Source organism: Halictus rubicundus, unplaced genomic scaffold (assembly GCF_050948215.1).
Source record: "Halictus rubicundus isolate RS-2024b unplaced genomic scaffold, iyHalRubi1_principal scaffold0059, whole genome shotgun sequence".
NCBI lineage: Eukaryota > Metazoa > Arthropoda > Insecta > Hymenoptera > Halictidae > Halictus > Halictus rubicundus.
In genome coordinates, this window is record NW_027488600.1 from 538,072 (window position 1) to 559,771 (window position 21,700).

Genomic DNA, 21,700 nt, shown 5'->3' on the forward strand with positions numbered 1-21,700 from the left:
AGAATAAAATAAATATACAATGTGAGAGCTGTGTCGAAGCAAAAACATGTAGAGAAGTGCATCCCAGATTGATAAATAGGAGAGCAAAAGAAATTTTGCAATTATGGCACATTGATCTGATTGGACCAATAAACCCAGTATCAAAAGGTGGAAAGAGATACATGTAAGACACAAATTTAAATTTTGCCAATATAGGATTTGGAATTTTAGGTTAACCGTAGACACGTGTTGATGCAGAAAATATACCTGTATTTAATCAATAAACATATTTACAGATTAGCTCACGACTAATAACATATTTCAAAAACAATTAATAATATTGTACCTGAATCAATACAATTGTCCTTAATGGTAAGTGATAAATACTTTATTACTGAAGCTTGTGCCTCTCACTCTCTCCACGTTGCCTCTTACCACGTTGTGCCAATTGTGTGACTCAGGCGACCAAGTTTGGCGCGAAGATACAAACTTACATCCCCCCCTTTCCAGACCGAAGGCTAATTCATGTCCGCATATGGCACTAACTTGCTGGCGTGAAATAAGTTTGCCTCATTCTTTTTAAACCCTCCACCAATAATATATATTAAATCAGATATTTTTTCCTTTATTTTGAATGGTCCTGTTCTAATCACATCCAATTTTCCTCTGTTCAATCTATTACTATTCTGAACATGGACTAGATCTCCTATTTTATATTCTCTCTTTTTTACATTTCTGTATAAATAATTTTAGCCATGTGTTTGCCTTGAAATTCTCACCATCAAACTTCTCCAAAACCATATCCTTAGCTTTTGACCGATTAGATTTTTCTGTTGACTCAACTTGTGCGCTAGTCGATATTTGCGGAACTTCCTCTAAATATTCCTTATCGAAAATCATATTTCCTTCTTTGTCTAAATAAATAGATTTTAGCTCCTCTGATAAGGTCACTGTCACCTTTCTGAATTTATTACGCACTTTTAAACTTCTCACCACGCCTTTGACAATTTCGTTTTTAAATAATTGGACGTGTTGAACTTCGGTTTGCTTATCTCCGGGAAAAGCAAAAATTTCCTGTTGATCCAACCTCTGAATGGTTTTCACCTTCACCCTGGTGGTCTTGGAATCGGCTCCAGCTTCAGAGGCAAAGTGAAATTTCACTTTGATTAAATCCATTGTATTGATTTGTAAGACACAAATTTAAATTTTGCCAATATAGGATTTGGAATTTTAGGTTAACCGTAGACACGTGTTGATGCAGAAAATATACCTGTATTTAATCAATAAACATATTTACAGATTAGCTCACGACTAATAACATATTTCAAAAACAATTAATAATATTGTACCTGAATCAATACAATTGTCCTTAATGGTAAGTGATAAATACTTTATTACTGAAGCTTGTGCCTCTCACTCTCTCTACGTTGCCTCTTACCACGTTGTGCCAATTGTGTGACTCAGGCGACCAAGTTTGGCGCGAAGATACAAACTTCCATACATATTTACAATTGTCGATGATTATTCAAGAATGATTTTTGTCATATTGCTAAAAGAAAAAAACGAAGCAGCAGATGAACTAAAAAAATTGATAACATTAAAAGAAAATCAGAGTAAGAAAACACTCAAAGCAATACGGTCTGATAATGGAGGAGAATTCATTGGAAAGGACTGGAATAGATGGTTAACAATGAAAGGGATCAAACATGAGTTAAGCCTAGCTAGAACACCTCAGTGTAATGGTGTAGCTGAGAGGGCAAATAGATCCATAATAGAAATGACGAGGACATTAATGTCGGACTCAAGTCTACCAATGGATTTTTGGGGAGCAGCAGTGTGTGTTTCTGCGCACACGACAAACCGTGTAAAGTCAACGGTTCACGAGGCGACCCCATACGAAATGTGGAATGAAAGAAAGTCAAACATAGGCTACATGAAGAGGTTTGGCTGTCTCGCATTTGTTTTAAATAAAAAGCATAAAAATAGTAAGTTTGACCCAAAAACGGAAAAGGGAATTTTTATAGGATATGCAGAAAATAACACATACAGAGTGTATGTACCTGAAACAGGAAAGGTCAGAAATGACAATGACGTAAAATTCGATGAAAGCAGAAAGGGAATAGAACTTTTAAAAATAAAAAAAATTGAAAATAAGAAGAATGGAGAATTATCAATCATGGGTATGGATATAGAAAATATTTATGAAGAAAGCGAACCATGTTTGGAAGATGTTGAAGAGATTGAACAGGATGAAAATAGCATTTATTTAGATACATACGAAGAAGAAAACGATGAACAAAACGAAGAACAAAGTGAAGATGGAAGAGAAGAGGATGTAATAGAAGTAGAAGAAGAGGAACCAAGAAATAGAAGTATGGGAAGACCAAGTGGTACCACAAGAGAGGTGATGGAGGTAAGGAAACATTTACAGCAGGAGGAAGAAAAACAGAGAGCCGAAGAAGTGGGATTGCGAAGGTCGGAAAGAATAAAAGAAAGGAACTACGCAATGGCGTTAATAGATGAAGAAATTCCAAAACATGTGAAACAAGCAAAAGAGTCTGAGAATTGGGAGAAATGGAGACAAGCCATGAACGAAGAAATAAAGTGGATGCAAAAACATAAAGTTTGGAATGTGGTTTCACGCCCGAAAGGAAGAAAAGTAATCAGCAGCAAGTGGGTGTACAATATCAAGGAGGATCCTACGACTAAGGAAAGGAGGTACAAGGCTCGTTTGGTTGCGCTTGGATGTGGGCAGCGACCAGGACAAGATTATGGTGAAACATTTGCACCTGTGGTACGTATTGAAACAATTAGATTGTTGTTCAGCATAGGTGCGGAAATGAAGAAAAAAAATAAAATTGTATGACGTGAAGACAGCATTTTTGCATGGAAAATTAAAAGAAGAGATATTCATGGAAATGCCTAAGGGTTATGAAGAAGATAACAAAGTGTGTCAACTGAACAAGAGTATATATGGTCTCAAGCAGGCTGGTAGATGTTGGAATCAATTTTTGGTAGAAGTTGTAATCAAAAATGTGCAATGCTCGGCGGTGCGGGAGAATCGTGCCGGCTCAGTCGGTCGTCCGGGTTCCTGAGCCGCGAATGAGAGAGACGTGTGTCGGCTGGGTAAATGGTATATTTCCGTATCTCTACGGTGACGGTATATTTACACTTCGTTAGGCTTACGGCTACGGCTTACATACGCGGTTATACTAGGCTTACGGCTACGGCTTGCATACGCGGTTATACTAGGCTTACGGCTACGGCTTACAGACTACGGTACATACGCGGTTATACTAGGCTTACGGCTACGGCTTACAGACTACGGTACATACGCGGTTATACTAGGCTTACGGCTACGGCTTACAGACTACGGTACGGTGGTTCGGCGGACGCGCCGATCGGTCGTGTGCGCCGTTGGGAGCGCCGGGCATCGGGAGGGCACTTGCCCGTGGACGGGAGTGGGGGACGGCGGCGTCGCGACACCCCGGGGCCTCAACGGCCTGCGCTAGGGTTCGTGCCTAGATACTTTTGCGTCCGGTGCTCCTGTTAACACTCCGCGCACCGGACAGAGTGGGAGGGTCGCCGTTCTCGCACTCCGTAAACGGAGGGTTGGCGGGGAGCGGGCTATCCGCAACGGGAGCGGCACTCGCCGCGGTCACCGTTGGACCCGTTGGAGGAGAGAGAGGGAGAAGGCGCAGTCTCGAGGTTGGAGCGTGCTGGTCGTTCATGTATTCCACTACTGTACCATGTAGCTCGTCACCCGGACTGATTTTCCCCGTTCCCGGTGGCGGTACTTATCCCCGTGGCCGATTATCTTTACTCGCGAGAGCGGCCCGTCGTGGCGTTGGCCCTCTCGCGGTCGCGGTTCGTACTGGCGCGGCGCGCCTACGGTGTGATCGGCCACGGCGGTCTCCGCCGACGCGCGGTCAGGGGAAGGCTCGCGTCGAGGGCAGGATCGTTACAAATGGATTGAAACAGAGCAGAGAAGATCCATGTTTGTTTTACCGGAAAGAAGGTGAGAATTTTCTGTACTGTGCAATACATGTTGACGATATAATAGTAGTATCTAGTAGTGATAAGTTTGAGAAACAATATATGGAAAAGATAGGCAGAGAAATAGAATTATAAAGCTTAGGCGAAGCAAAGAGTGTTTTAGGTTTGCAGGTTGAACAAGAGGGAGGAAAGATTACTGTACATTTGAAAGAATACATAAAAAAATTACTAGAAATGTATGGTATGAGTGAATGCAATGCCGTTACATCACCAATTGATGTCAATGTTAAGATGCAAAATACTGAGACGAGTCCAACATGTAACATAGAGAAGTATCAGGAATTATTAGGTAGACTAATGTACTTGAGTGTGTATGCAAGACCTGATATATCGTTTGCGTTAAGTTGTCTGTCACAATTTAGTAAAAGTCCTAAAGCAATGCACATGATGGCATTAAAGAGAATTTTAAGATACTTAAAGGGGACAATCAACTACTCTCTAGTGTTTGGAAATAAAAATTGTACAAGAGGGATAGAATGTGAATCAGATGCTTCATGGGATAGCACGGAAGATGCGAAATCGTATAGTGGTATGTTGTTGTACCGAAATGGCGATTTGATTCATTGGAGGAGCAGGAAACAGAGAACGGTTGCGTTATCTTCAACTGACAGTGAACTTGAATCTGTATTAGAATGTGTAAAAGAACTGATATGGTGTGATAGAATATTAAATGAGATAGATTGCAAAAACATTGTAAAGAAAGTGATCAAATGCGATAATTTAAATGTCGTCAAATTAGCCAATGGGGGGAATTTTAAAACAAAGTCAAAATTGTTTTATTTATGTTGGTTTTGTCATACAATCTGCTGTCATTACTACGCTCGGTACATGTATTATTTCCAAATTTTCTTTCATCACGGCTTCCCTCACATACCAACATTTACGGTTTAATACATGTACCGAGCGTAGTAATGACAGCAGATTGTATGACAAAACCATTGACTGGACCGAATCTGTTGAGAAATGTAAGAAAGATCTTACAGATCGAAAAACAATAAAAACAAGGGGCGTATGTGTGAGTGGTGATTGTTTGTATTGTGTGTGTGAGCGCGCGTGCGCGAGAGAGACGCGAGAAAGAGGTTAGGTTCGTAGCGGGCGTGTGCGCGGTGTGCCGGTATGTATGCCATGTAATTGCGAGTGCAATATAAAAAACCATGTTACCCATAAGTTTAAATATATATTATTCCACACATATTACATTCTGAAATCGTGGTTATCACTCATTCCTCTACCACACAGGGTAATCGTATAATTTGATTTATAATCAATATATAATTATGTCTCTTGTTCTGCGGTTCATAAGAACGCCGATACCTGAAAGCTCCAACCAGCGCGCGAAGGAGATTCAGGCGTCGTTTTTAAGGACGACACCCGATCGTCCGTAGAAACGGAAACCGTCGCGAGTACGCGATGCAATGCGCACACGTATCCGACGGCCGGGCGGAAAATACATTGAAAAACCTTTAAAGTGGAAAACACAGGAGGAGAATTCACAAAACGACGGGGATCATAGACAACCCGATACTGGATCCCGACACTTCTCCTCCTCCTCTCTTATTGGAGAATGAACTCGATAACTAGCGGACTTCACAGCCGGCTCTGGCCGTGCGCGATCGTTCGTCCCAAGCTCTTGTGCGGTATATTATCGCGAAACAGAGAGTAAGGTGTCAAAAATCGCACACAGCTTTAAAAAGCAAGCTTCACAGCCGGTCCTCTCGAATATACGTGTTCGTCAACGAACACGCATGCGGCGACGTTTTGTGCTCTATGTTATACGCGAACTCGATAAATAGAGCGGGACTCACAGCCGGCTCTGGCAGCGGTCATTCGTCCCAGACTCGTGTGTGCGCTATCGCCACACAGAGTAGGGTGTCAGACTCACGCAGCTTTAAAAGCGAGCTTCACAGCCGGTCCTTCTCTCATCCTATTCCTCGACGTTCGTGACAGAACACAACGCGTTCACCGCAAGTTTTCCACAGGCTACCCTGTTGTTGTCCTCTCTTTCTCTAGAGGAGAGACAACACCACCGTTTCCAATGGATGTATCTCGGACACCACAGGCGAAGACCGAGGAAGCGCGATATGTGGATTCGAATCGACGCTTACATCCCTGTTCTTGTGACCGTAATTGTCCATACAATTGTCGAGAGCCTACACACAGGCAGACCAATGGCGTATATTATAATATATACATCTCTTTGACACGAGGTATTTTTATCAAAGAGAACACGATCCATCAGGTGGCGGGTGAAAAACATCGATTCGTAACGACGGGTATTTCTATATTCGTGGTTAAGCTATAACATTCAGCGTCTGACGGGAAACCGCACCCTATTGATCGTTCGAGTTTGCAATGTGAACGTCGGTGACGAATCCCGAAGACCCGAAGTACAGCTCTGCGCACTCACTCCCCAATACAAGTAAACGATGCGATGCTCCACCTTCACACAAGCACCGTCTTGTGGGTGTCGGGTGTAATGACGGAGACTGGTGTTACGTTGGCGTACTTCTTTATTCGTCGGTGGACCGTCGACCGTCCTGTACCGACGTTCGCGAGCGAGAGTCGATCGCATGCCTTCGACCGACCAATTCTCCCTCGCGTCAGTCGATTGTTTAACAGATGGCGACCGTCCCCGGAGCCGATCTTCACGTGTTTCTCTGCGGCTTTCCGAGGACGGTCGCCGCCGCGTATACAATGTATGTTTGTCGGTGGTCGGCGTGCTCTTTGCGCGGGCCGCCACATCACCCCCCTTGGTGAAATTAGGGGTTCGCTCGCTTTTATTTATTGCTACAAGTTTACTATTTACAATACTATATACATTGTTGCTTACAAACTAATTACACTAATGACTAAATCTAAGGAGTCGCCGCATAGCGGTCGGGAAAATGAACGCGCCTTCCCGATCTTGTCGAGCGTTCGATTTGCCCCCCGTACTGGGGACCGGAGCATCGCTGTTGACCCCCCGCGGCGAGGGCCTGTCCGGTGTACCCTGCTCGTCGTCGTTCAGCAGGTACGCGGGTTTGAGGCGATCTAACGACACCGGAACCACTCGATCTTTAACGCGAATGTTAAAGTGTTTCGGGTGCCGCTCAATCACCTCGTAAGGACCGTCGTACGCAGGCTGCAAAGCACTTTTCAGTGCGCCGTGCCTCACGAACACCTGCGTCGTCGTATTGAGGTCCTCGAATATAAATGTTTTCTTTTTTCCGTGGCGCGTTACAGGCGTCGGACGCAACCCACGGAAATATTCGCGTAATCTCGCGATGAACGCCTCGTCGTTAACGTTCGCGTCTCGCCGGTCTAAAAGAAGCTCGCCCGGTAGGCGAATCGGTTCGCCGTAAACCATCTCGGCGGAGGTCGCTTGAATGTCCTCCTTCCAGGCGGCTCGAATGCCCAGAAGGACGATCGGCAACGCGTCGGCCCAGCTGTCCGCGTGGCAAACGATTGCCGCTTTCAGCTGGCGGTGGAATCGTTCCACCATGCCGTTTGCCGCCGGGTGGTACGCGGTCGTACGGAGGTGTTTCGTATCGATAAGGTGCGACAACTGCTTGAACAACGCAGATTCAAATTGTCGCCCTTGATCGGTAGTGATTCGGTGGGGTGTACCGTATCGGGCGATCCACCCCGAAAATAACTCGTACGCCACCGTCTCGGCGGTGATGTTTTCGACGGGGAACGCCTCCGGCCAGCGCGTGTAACGATCAACGCACGTCACGCAGTATCGATATCCCCTCGACATCGGCAACGGGCCTACTATGTCCACGTGGACGTGTTCGAAACGCGCCGAAGGAATTCGAAAAGTACCGACCGGAGCAGACACGTGTCTACCCGTTTTCGCCCGTTGGCATGGTACGCACGCTCGTGCCCAGGCTTTGCAATCTTTTTGCATACCTGGCCAAACGAATCTTTGTGCGACCAATTTCGCGGTCGCCTTGGCACCGGGGTGCGCAAGATTGTGTAGCGACGTGAACACGTGTTCTCGGAACTCCCTCGTTACGAATGGTCGTAACGCGGAAGTCGAAACGTCGCAGTACAACTCGATGTTGCCGCTCGGTAAATCTATTTTCTTGTTATTAAGAGAGGAGTCGGGTGATCGCAGGAGCGTTCGGAGCTCCTCGTCCTCTCGCTGCGATTTCGCGAGTTTCGCGTAATCTATCGCGGTAGAGATCTCCGCTATCCGGGACAGAGCATCGGCGACCACGTTGTCTCGACCGGCCACATGCCGAATGTCGGTTGTGAATTGGCCGATGAGGTCCAGATAGCGGAACTGTCGCGGCGTATGTTTTTCGGGGCGCTGCGCGAACGCGAAAGTTATGGGCTTATGGTCGGTAAAAACCGTGAATTCGCGACCCTCGACCATATGCCGAAAATACCGTACAGCCTTGTATATCGCGAGCAGTTCCCGATCATACGGACTGTATTTGCGCTCGGCCGCCGTTAACTTCTTTGTAAAGAAAGCCAACGGGTGCCATCCGTCGCGTGACGCGTGGTGTCGGGATGGGCCAGAAGAGCTGCGTGCGCCAGGCTTTCCTTGCACCTCTCGAAAGCCTCGATTCGCTCCGGAGTCCATGTCACCGGTGCTCGTCCCTTCACGGTACCCTGGAGGGCCGCGTTGAGTGGCGCCTGCATCTCGGCGGCCGTTCGCACGAATCGTCGATAAAAGTTTATTACGCCCAGAAACTGTCGCAGCTCTTTCACCGTTTCCGGGCGCGGGAAAGTTCGAATCGCTTCGACTTTCTCTGGAAGCGGTCGGGTACCGTGCGCGGTCACTGCGTAGCCGAGAAACGTCACCTCCGGTGCACCGAACACACACTTCGCACAATTGACGAGCACCCCGTACTCGTTTAGGCGGGAAAAAAGTCCGCGTAGGTGCTCTTCGTGTTCCTCGACTGAGCTCGATGCGACCAGAATATCGTCTATGTAAACGTAGCACCAGTCGAGGCCGCGTAACACTTCGTCCATGAACCGCTGGAATGTCTGCGCTGCGTTTCGAAGTCCGAAAGACATCCAGGGGAATTCAAACAGACCAAACGGGGTCGTGATCGCGGTTTTCGCGATGTCCTGCAGGTTCACCAGTATCTGATTGTATGCGCGCACCAAGTCTATCGTAGAAAACACGCTTTTTCCCCCCAAGCGCTGCGCGAAATCTTCGATGTGCGGCACCGGATATTTGTCCGCGATTGTTCTCGCGTTTAATGCGCAGTAATCCCCGCACGGTCGCCACTCGCCGCTTTTCTTCGGTGTCAGGTGTAGGGCCGATGACCAACAGCTTTCGGATCGGCGCGCTGTTCCGTCCCTCACCATCGCCTCGAATTCCGCCTTAGCGATGCGGAGTTTATCCGGAGCCAGCCGACGGGGCTTGCACGATACCGGCGGGCCTGGCGTCGTCCGGATGTGGTGCTTTGTCGCGCGTTTGGCCGCGCGGTGTCCTCCCGACGGCCGCGTGAGGTCCGGGAATCCCGCGAGGATCCTGTGGTAGGTGGACTCACCGGAAATCGCCTTCACGCTATCGGCACAACACGTCACTATACGACCAGCCGCCGACAGCGTCGTGACACCGTCTATTAGTTTTTTCGCGCGCATATCGACTAGGAGTCCGTAATGGCTCAAAAAATCGGCGCCGATTATCGGGGTTGTAACGTCCGCGATCACAAACCGCCACGAAAAGTCCCGACGCAGGCCAAAGTTCAACGCGAACCTCACGGAGCCGTACGTTGTGATCGATGAACCGTTCGCGGCGTAAAGTTCATATGCCGTCCTTTCGCGTGCACCACTCACACGCGAACGCGGGAAAACGCACAGGTCGGATCCTGTGTCCACCATGAAGGTGATTTTTGTTGTCCGATCCGTCACGAACAGGCGGCTTGTAGCCGGCGCAGAGTCGTTCGCCGCCATCAACGACCGTCCCGCCGGTTTTCCGTCGCCTGGGAACACGGGTCGCGGCACTTCCTCGCGGCGGGACCGTGCTTCCAGTGGTACCAGCATCTGCCGTCACCAGGTGGTACCTCGTCGCTTCGGCTTCGCGACTTCGACGCCCTTCTTTCGCGAAGACCGCGCGACTTGGACCGCGCGCGGCGGGTGTCCATACCGACGCGAAGGGCCGCGATTTCGCGGCGGAGTTCCGCTATCAACGCCTGGGTCTCGTCCATTCGACTCGTCGATGCGGCGTTGACCTGCGGACGAGACGACACCTCGATGACGGCATCGGCGAGGGCTGCGAGGTCGGACAGCGGGTCCTTCCGTCTCGTCACCAGCACAGTTTGTACGTTCGTTGGCAGCCGCGCCATCCACAGCGTCTTCAGGAACTCGTCTGTCACGGCACCGGCGGCGAGGCCCTGCAGGCGTCGCAGGAAGACGGAAGGCTTCCGGTCCCCGATCTCCTCGTGTTCCAGCAGGTTTCGGATGTCCTGTTCCTTGGAATCCGCGATTCGCCGTATGAGCTCCGTCTTGAGCGTTTCGTACATATTGCTCTCCGGCGGGCTGCCGATAATGTCGACCACTACGTCAGCGTACTTGTTCTCCAAGTTCGCTGTGACGTAGTGGTACTTTGTGACGTCCTGCGTGATCCCAGACAGGACAAACTGGGATTCCTATTGCTGGAACCATATTCGTGGGTTCTTTTCCCAGAACGGTGGGATTTTTATGGCCACTCGTGCTACGCCCGCCAAGGGTACGACGTTGGCGTTACCGGGCGCTAGCGGGTCAATCATCGCTGCGTTCCGTAATTAATTTTTTTTTTATGCACCCGAACTGCACACTACCGCGGTTCGCTCTGCCTTTGCGCGACAGATCACGTCGGGGTCACCAATTATGTGGGTGTCGAGTGTAATGACGGAGACTGGTGTTACGTTGGCGTACTTCTTTATTCGTCGGTGGACCGTCGACCGTCCTGTACCGACGTTCGCGAGCGAGAGTCGATCGCATGCCTTCGACCGACCAATTCTCCCTCGCGTCAGTCGATTGTTTAACAGATGGCGACCGTCCCCGGAGCCGATCTTCACGTGTTTCTCTGCGGCTTTCCGAGGACGGTCGCCGCCGCGTATACAATGTATGTTTGTCGGTGGTCGGCGTGCTCTTTGCGCGGGCCGCCACAGTCTGTTTCCTCGTCTCTCATTCTCATTGAGATCTTTCGTCCCATTGTCGAAAGAGTGCATATATTATATATTGCCGGGTTTGTGCACAAATGGTCTGGCGGGCTCTCTGCGCCTTAATTTTGGCCAACAACGTGGCGCGAACGGACGGGAGAATCGTACGCTTTGAGTAACTATGTACTCCATGCGTAACTATGACCTCCACACGTAAGCCGTTGCATGGGGAGTAGTTCGTCGCTATACACATCCCCTACTCCCCTTTTTCTTTATTTTCTCATCATACGATGATTACATAGGAGAGTGAATTCCTTTTATTATAACCTTGTACTTTCCTGTTGGTCTTTTCTGTGTGCTTTGAAAGCATTTTTGTATGTATATATAAGACAATTAATTGAGGAATTTCAAATAATAATCAACTAGAATTTGTTTCTCTGAAAATCAAAGTTTTTCGTTGTTTATTTTTTTGTATATTAGGTTACTATTTACATTATTTACACGCTCACCTGAAAATCAAAGAAACGACAATTAAAGTTTGTTTCGGCGTCGACCGACGGTCGGAGCAGCCTGCTGCCGGGACCACTCAGATTTGAGCGCGCAAATGAATCCACAGGATGGGTCAATGAGAGGTTGAGACAGAGAGAGAGAGAGAGAGAGAGAGAGAGCGAGGATTAAAGGTGTAACTGCACTTTTATTACAGTACTCGCACTTACAATGCGCCGTGAGAGACGCGAGCCGGCGGACGAGCGGAGATCTTGAGCGAGCCAACTTCTGCCGTCGGATCGCGAAGCGGAGATCTTGAACGACACGAAACACGTGCCGTCGCGAGGCGGAAATCTTCGACGCGGACGACGGAAATCTTGGCGCGAAGCAGAAGGCTCGTAACGCGGCGCGAAAGAGCGCGAGAAAAATACGAACGAGTATTTTGAGAGCGCGAGAGATCAGCGAACGGGCGCGAGAACTAATACCGGACGATTAGAATATACCGTGACGACTGACGAAAGTTACAAGAGCGATGCGAGAGGCGAACCTGAAGAGAGCGAGAAGGCACGCGCAGGTGCCTTAAATAACAAGGACCATCGAATGTGGAGCACCGTGATTGGTGCTCCCGAATCGGATAATCCTTGTTTGTCTCGATTTGAAGGATTCAAGCGTTGAAATCCGGTCAATGAGAGCGACACGCGTTCTTGCCGCGTGTTGATATACGAGACAAAAACCGTATGAAACAGCGGTCGCCCGCCAAGACAATAGCCGCCGAATTCCAACGCTTGAATCCTGAACAAAGTTAATTAATTTATCCTTCTTTGGTCCTCTCTCAACTTCTTTCTAATAGTTTTACCCTGAGTTCGACTCACAGTTCTACTCGCCGTCAGTTTCTCACACGTGCCCCATCTTATATGTCTCTTCTCTCTATCTCTTTCTACCGCTCAGTCGGTATCTCACTCGCGCGAGACTCGACGCATTCGGCTCAAGAAAGTACACTTTCTTTACATATATATATATTCATGGATCTGGCAGATGTTTGATTTGTAATGATCCTTCCGCAGGTTCACCTACGGAAACCTTGTTACGACTTTTACTTCCTCTAAATGATCAAGTTTGGTCATCTTCCCGGCAACATCGGCAATGCCGAAATATTGCCGCGTACTAGTCCGAAGACCTCACTTAATCATTCAATCGGTAGTAGCGACGGGCGGTGTGTACAAAGGGCAGGGACGTAATTAACGCGAGCTTATGACTCGCGCTTACTGGGAATTCCTCGTTCATGGGGAATAATTGCAAGCCCCAATCCCTAGCACGAAGGAGGTTCAACGGGTTACCCGGGCCTTTCGGCCAAGGAAAACACGCTGATTCCTTCAGTGTAGCGCGCGTGCGGCCCAGAACATCTAAGGGCATCACAGAACCGTTATTGCTCAATCTCGTGCGGCTAGAAGCCGCCTGTCCCTCTAAGAAGATTTGTTTGTACGTTGGTAGTAAAAACCCACCGACAGAAGCCGGGGGCCTTCGAGATACCATAGTTACGTCTATTTAGCAGGCTAGAGTTTCGTTCGTTATCGGACACCAACTAAGAACGGCCATGCACCACCACCCACCGAATCAAGAAAGAGCTATCAATCTGTCAATCCTTCCGGTGTCCGGGCCTGGTGAGGTTTCCCGTGTTGAGTCAAATTAAGCCGCAGGCTCCACTCCTGGTGGTGCCCTTCCGTCAATTCCTTTAAGTTTCAGCTTTGCAACTGTTAAGGTGGAGAGACAAAAAAGGAACTACCTCATGTGAATGCCGTAGGAAAACTATATACAGAGAAAAGTGGATAACAAAAGAAGAAGCTCTACGTGAAGTGAGGCGCGCTTGCCCCACTCTCTCGCACGTTGCGCGCACACGCACTCCAGCGCCACACAATATAAATGTACTATTTCTAAGACGCCTCCTTACATTTATTTTGCACGATTTACTTAATATTCATTAACATTCTAAACTTTTCAAATTTTTCTTTACATAGCGTTTTCGTGAATATATCGGCAATGTTATCTTCAGAGTTCACTTTAATTACCTCAATTAAGTTTTCCACTACACTCTCATGAACATAATGATAGTGGATTTCTATATGTTTTGAATTCTTTGTAAAATTTCCAAAATTAGCTATATTTATCGCGCCTGAATTATCTTCATAAATTTTTATTGGTTCAATTAAATTTATCTCAAATATTATTAATAATTCTCTTATGTACTTTAGTTCACTTACTACTTCTGAAAGCGCTATGTACTCGGCATACGTTGAAGCCTTAGTTACACATTTTTGTTTTCGCGATTCCCAGTCAATTACATTTCCATATAAACTAATTACATATCCTGATGTAGATTTTCGATCCATATGATCGCCTGCCCAATCGGCATCTACATAGCAATTTATAATTTCAGCATTTTCATTCCTTTGATACCATAAACTTAAGTTTTTTGTTAAGTACAAATACTTCAATATACGCAGAGCATACTTAAAATGTGTTTCGTTATAACAATTCTGATACCTACTCAAGTAATTTACACTGTGACTCACATCAGGTCTTGTACTAGAACTTATATATAATAACGCACCAATTAAGTTTCCATATTTTATGTTAAATGCGCATCCATCAGCCTTTTCAATTTTTAAATTTGTTTCCATAGGAGTGCTATATAATTTACCATTTTGTATTTTATATTCGTTTGCTAAAGACTCAATATATTTCGTTTGACTTAGTTTCATTTCATGTTTACGATAATCATAATCTATTTTAATTCCTAAATATTCACTTATTTCGCCTAGATCTTTCATCTTAAATCTATCAGATAATAATTTCTTTATTCTATTTATTTTCTTTTTATCTTTTCCGCATATTAATAGATCGTCAACATATATCAGTAGATAAATAATATTTTCACCTTTACCAAAAGCATACAAACATAATTCAACATTACTTCTTCTAAAACCCAATTTTGTGACATATTCATCAAAGCACTCATACCAGTCCCTAAGGCTTTCTCTCAATCCATATAATGCTTTTGATAATTTATACACTCTATTCGTTCCATCTTCATATACTTTTGGTTGATTGACATATACCTCCGAGTTAATTTTACCGTTTAGAAAAGCAGTTTCTACATCCATTTGTTCCATTTTTAAACCATTTTGACAACAGTAAGAAAATAAAATTTGTAATGTTTAATTTTTTGCAACTGGAGCGTATATGTCATCAATTACATCAGTTTGTTGAAAACCCCTTACAACCAGTCTAGCTTTATACCTACCATCTGTTTTTCTTGTATACACCCATTTTACATCGAGTCCTTTTTTCCCTTGTATTTTATTAACTAATTTCCAAGTTCCATTTTTATTTATGCAATCTATCTCTTTATCCATTGCAATTTTCCAATTTTTACTGTCATTATTATTTATCGCCTCCTCAAATGTACACGACGTATCTACTCTACAATACCTTACATAAATATTATGACTTTCATTTTCTGGATATCTTACTGGGCTTCTTTTCTCACGCGTAGATCTACGTGGAGCTTTTAATTCTACTTTATTAGTGTCTCTTTCTTTTATTTTATTTTGACCTTCAGTTTCATCCGCGCTTTCAAAAACATCATCGTCAGTTAACTCACCACTTATACTATCGTCACTTTCGTTATCGTTATCAACTTCATCAAGACTAATACATTTTACACCTTTCTCTACAATATCTACATGTCTTGTTACTATTATTTTATTGTTTATAAGTACTCTATAACCTACATCGCTATACCCCAATAAGATACCCATATCAGCCTTTTTATCCCATTTTGAACTTCTTCTTTGTTCTGGTATTCTTACAAAAACTTTACTACCATATAAACGTAAATGTTTAACATTTGGCCTTTTTTTGAAAAATATTTCATAAGGAGTTTTCCTTTCTATTGTATTCGCTAATGTACAATTTTTTAAATAAGTCGCCGCACATATTATTTCAGGCCAATAACATTTATGTACTTGTGCCTCTGAAAGTAAACAACGCGCCATATCCATTATTGTTCTATTAAATCGTTCCGCCGTACCATTCAATTCATGTGTATACGTTGGGCAATTATTCAAAATAATACCTTTTTCTTTGGCAAATTTATAAAAACGACTGTTAAGTACTCTTCACCATTATCGCATCTTAATATTTTTACCCCTTTTCCGGTTAAATTTTCGCTTTCATTTATAAATTGAACTAAACAATCAAAAACTTCATCTTTAGATTTAATGCAGTAAACCTTAGCTATTTTGCTATAATCATCAATAAAAGAAACAAAATATCTTTCTCCATTTGCACCAGCTGTTTTAAAGCTACCGCACACATCAGTGTGTATAATTTCTAAAATATCTTTAGCTTTAGTTCTATTATTGTTAAACGGTAAATTATGCATCTTATTTTCAATACAAGTTTTACATTTCAGAACCTCTGATTCAAGTTCGTTTGGAATTCCCGTTAATAGCTGTTGTTTACATAATGTATTTAGATAGCTAAAGTTTACATGGCCTAAGATTCTATGCCACCTTTCCTTTTGACTCATGTTATTAATTCGTTTGGCACTATTCACCATATTTTCCTGAATTTTCAATTTACTTTTCATTTTATAAATCCTATTTTCTTTTACTGCTACAGCTACTACTTTATTATTTTCATCAATAATTTTCGCTACATTCCCTTTAGAAATAATAGTGTTGTTATCAGTTAATTTCCCGTAACTTATCAAATTTACGTTCATATCTTTCGCATAAAATACGTTTTTAATGTTTACTTCATTTCGAATACCAAACGCGTTAAAATAGCTTACTACATTTCCAATTTTCGTAGCTTTTACCGACCTATTATCTCCCGGAAAAATGTGTACCGGTTCTTGAAGTAAAACACAATTTTCGAAATAATTTTCATCATTAATTATATGGTCCGTACAACCGCTATCAAGTAACCACTGTACTTCATCGTTACATGACCTGTTCGCTGCGCTACTGTAGGCCGCGCGCGCTGTCGCTATCCATGCGCTCGTCCCTGAACTGCCATGCTCGCTCGTGCTTGATCCTCGTTGTCCCCGGAAGTTACTGTGCCCTCTGCCGTAGTAGCCCCTTCCGCCTCTCCCGCGGCCTCGACCACGGCCACGTGGTGGGCCTCGCCATGTGCTGCCTTTGTCTGCTGTTTGGCCGCCATCTTGGCAGTCTCTTGCGAAATGTCCAGGCTTTCCGCACTTGAAACAACCTTCATTTTGATTTTTTCTTGCCACAAATGTATTTGTCCTTTTTTCACTATACTCATTATGGTTCTTCATTTCCGCTAACTTAATTTTACTTCTTACATAGTCAGCTGTTTGGTCTTCTTCTTTTAGAGTATCAATCAAATCGCCTATATAGCTATAGGACTCTGGCAACGTGTTGAGCATGTAGTTCAATTTTTCCATTTCACTTATTGTAGCACCCGCGCCTTTCAGTTCGTTTATTAATTTTTCAAACTCACTGAAAAATGACTCCGTATCAGTGTAATTTATCAATCTCATTTTTTCCAGTCTATTCCTGCATACAATTTGTAACGCCGTTGATTCTTTCAAATACATACTGTCCAACTTTTTCATAATTTTGTAGGCCGTTTCCTCGTCGCCTACGTATTCTAATTGCTTATTTGAAATCGTGCTATATATGAGATTTGTAGCCTTTAAATCCTGTTTATCCCAGTCAGCGTTGTCTGTTGCAGCTTTTTCTCTAGTAATCACTGTGTGGCATTCTCTGAACTTCAAAAACATTGTTATCCTCTTTTTCCACATACTGTAGTCCTCTCCATCAAACACCGGTATCGTAATGTCCTTCTTTTCCATTTCGTCCTCTTGATTATTCTCGAACGTTCCTTCGTGTTCGGAATCTGTACTATGTTCGCTTTTCGCTGTCTCGTCGTCGCCCATAAGCAGACCACGTGCTGTATATTTTCGCTCGCCACGTGCTCTCACTTTAATCCACGTGCATCGACTATTTACACTTATTTAATTTTCGCTTTTGTTACTAATCTTGCTTCTTAAACATTTTTGGCATTATATTTCACTTATATATTTTTTGCACCGCACAGGCAACCACGCTCTGCTACCATGTTAAGGTGGAGAGACAAAAAAAAAGGAACTACCTCATGTGAATGCCGTAGGAAAACTATATACAGAGAAAAGTGGATAACAAAAGAAGAAGCTCTACGTGAAATGAGGCGCGCTTGCCCCACTCTCTCGCACGTTGCGCGCACACGCACTCCAGTGCCACACAATATAAATGTACTATTTCTAAGAGCAACCATACTTCCCCCGGAACCCAAAAGCTTTGGTTTCCCGGAAGCTGCCCGCCGAGTCATCGTAGGAATTTCGGCGGATCGCTAGCTGGCATCGTTTATGGTTAGAACTAGGGCGGTATCTGATCGCCTTCGAACCTCTAACTTTCGTTCTTGATTAATGAAAACATTTTTGGCAAATGCTTTCGCTTCTGTCCGTCTTGCGACGATCCAAGAATTTCACCTCTAACGTCGCAATACGAATGCCCCCATCTGTCCCTATTAATCATTACCTCGGGGTTCCGAAAACCAACAAAATAGAACCGAGGTCCTATTCCATTATTCCATGCACACAGTATTCAGGCGAAGATAGCCTGCTTTGAGCACTCTAATTTGTTCAAAGTAAACGTACCGGCCCACCTCGACACTCAGTGAAGAGCACCGCGATGGGATATTAGTTGGACCGCCCCGTGAAGAGCAAGCCCACCGGTAGGACGTACCACATAATGCCAGTTAAATACCGCGAGCGGTGAACCGACACTGTGACACACAGATTCAATTACGAGCTTTTTAACCGCAACAACTTTAATATACGCTATTGGAGCTGGAATTACCGCGGCTGCTGGCACCAGACTTGCCCTCCAATGGATCCTCCTTAAAGGATTTAAAGTGTACTCATTCCGATTACTACAGATAAATTTTAACATTTCTATGTTATTTTACACAAAATAACCAACTTTTCATAATTCACCGAACTTTGAAAATTTTTCTAAGTCCCACCACTAAGAGGAAAATTTTTACGTATCGGTCCTAGAAGATTTTCGACGTGATATCACTGTAATATAGACGGTTTCTAACAATATATATCATAACACCAAACTCGCTACTACTATTATTTACCGAGTTATTAGCAAATAATGGACGGATGTACTACTCCGTCGGTCGTTGGATCTGCTATGCAGATGACACCCTGGTTTATGCCGAGGGGGAGGACTGGAGGAGAACCAGGCACCTGTGTGAGGCTGCCCTGGACTGCGTGGTCGGGCGAATCGGGAGAATGGGGTTGACCGTGGCCGCCACAAAAACTGAGGCGATTTGCTTATATTCGCCTCGGGTGTGGCGGCTACCCCGTGGTCAAGATCTCCGGATTCGCGTCGCTGAAACCTCCGTCGCGATCGGGCCCAGGATGAGGTACCTGGGCCTGGTCATAGACGGCCGCTGGCGATTCGATGGACACTTCGAGCTCCTCGCCCCCCGACTAGAGAGGACGGCAGCCGCATTGGCGCGGCTGCTGCCGAATGTCGGGGGGCCGGATTTGAAAGTACGCCGCCTCTATGTGGAGGTGGTGCGGTCTATAGCCCTGTATGGGGCCCCCGTATGGCACCGATCGCTCGAGGCTAGCACGCCCAGCTGCAAACTCTTGGAAAGAGTGCGGCGGCGGCTGGCCTTGCGGGTCATACGGGGCTACCGCACCATCTCCGCCGAGGCGGCGGGACTCCTCGCCGTGATTCCGCCCTTCACTGTGGTGGCGGCGGTGCGGGCGAAATTATACCAGATCGCCCGCTCCTTCCGCCGCCCGCCGGGGGTGGAACTCACGCGCGAGGAGGAGTTGGAGCTCGAGGGCCAGAATCGCCAGGCCCGGACGGAAAGTCTTTTGGAGTGGAGGGCGATGCTAACGCCCTCCACACGTCCGATTGTCCGGGCCCTCCTGCCCATATTTTATATATGGTGCAGGAGGCGGGGAAGGTTGACCTTCCGCCTCACGCAGGTGCTCTCCGGCCACGGTTGCTTCGGAGAGTACCTGCACAGAATGGGGCGGGAGCCGACTGCGCGGTGCCACCACTGCGGCGAAGATGTGGACACGGCGCGGCACACTCTGGAGGAGTGCCCAGCTTGGGCTGACCCGCACCGTGTCCTTAGAGCCGCGGTGGAAGGGTGGGACCTCTCGCTGTCGACCGTGGTCGACCACATGGTCGACAGCGTGAGGTCGTGGAAGGCGGTGGCCTCCTTCTGCGAGGACGTGATGTCCCGGAAGGAGGCCGCCGAGCGGGCCCGGGAACGGGACCCGGGCTCCGCGAGGAGGGTGTGGGCGCGGGGACGACCCCCGCGCCGTCGTGTGCCCCCCAGGCGGGGGGCGGAGAGGGTAGGGAGGGCGCGGGGGTCTCCCCCGCGCCAACGTGTGCCCCCGGCGGTGGGGGGCGGAGTGGGGTCGGCGCGGGGAGTTTCCCCGCGCCCTGTTATGCCACCACCATTGGGGCGGCGAACCTGGGGGCCCGGGGCGTGAGCTGACCCGGGCCCCCTGGGGGGAGCATAGCTCCCCCCGTGATAGGCCGACAACCCCCGGGTTAGTTTCCCGGTGTGGGGGGGGGGGGGGTGGCGGTCCGTCCCTCCCCGATTGGGGAGGGGGATCCGTGGGGGGTATTGGGTGTGGAAGGGTCGGGGCGTGCCGGATCACGCCTCCGACGGCCCTTCCTTCCGGTGGCGGCGTCTTCTTGCCTCGGCTGGGACTGGTTCCTTCGGGATACCGGTTCCGAGCGGGGCACGAAGACTCCGGGAGCTGTGGGTGGACCGAGCTGGGGCTCGGGAAACCCAATCCGAAGGCTCCAGTGATGGGGACACCGGGCGGGTCCCTCCGCCCGGGGTCTTATAGCGTAGGCAGTGGGGGAGGTTAACCCCTCCCCCGGGGCATAATGATAGCTGGGAGGTGTCCTGTTGAATACTAGCGTGATCCAGGCACCTCCCGTGTAGCTTAGGTGGGCGTGAGGTTTTAGTGGGTAGTCTCCGGGGGCTCCGCCCTCCGGAGAGAGTCCCACATAACCCCGGCTTCCCCCAGGGAGTCGGGGTATGTATAAAACATTTCCTCACGATAAAAAAAAAAAGAAAAAAAAGGGTTGAGAGCGACTCAGGAAGGGTCGGGGCGTGCCGGATCGCGCCTCCGACGGCCCTTACTTCCGGTGGCGGCGTCTTCTTGCCTCGGCCAGGGCTGGTTCCTTCGGGATACCGGCTCCGAGCGGTGCACGAAGACTCCGGGAGCTGTGGGTGGACCGAGCTGGGGCTCGGGAAGCTCAATCCGAAGGCTCCAGGGATGGGGACACCGGGCGGGTCCCTCCGCCCGGGGTCTTATAGCGTAGGCAGTGGGGGAGGTTAACCCCTCCCCCGGGGTATGATGATAGCTGGGAGGTGTCCTGTTGAGTACTCGCGTGATCCAGGCACCTCCCTTTTAGCTTAGGTGGGCGTTGGTTTTTAGTGGGTACCCCTTGGGGATTTCCCCCAAGGGCAGTCCCACATAACCCCGACTCCCCCCAGGGAGTCGGGGAATGCATAGAACTATTTCCCACGAAAAAAAGGGTTAGGGTTAGGGTTAGGGTTAGGGTTGTGGAACCCCCGATTAATCGTGGGTTCCACTCTCATTCCCCTGGAAAAAAGGAGAATGGGGTCATAGTAAATGGTGTAAAGAGGTTGGCAACTCTGAGACCTGTAGAGAATAAGCCAAAGTACTCGTTCCTTAACGGGGTCCAGCGCGAAAGGTCACGAGGTTATGCAGTCCGAAAGGTTTGCGGTGGTGTGCTCGCGCAGTATTTCCCAGAGGACGGCGAGCAGTACCCGGAATCTCCTAGACCGGGTAGTCCCCCACGCTGTGTATCTAAGTGACTGGAGTAACGCAGGATGTTGAAAAATTGACGTGGGGTGTAGAGTAAGTGCAAGGCCAGGGCGTTGTGGGGAGACCACACGACCCCGAGCTGTTGTGGTGCTGGTGCGAATAAAAGGGGACCCCTCCT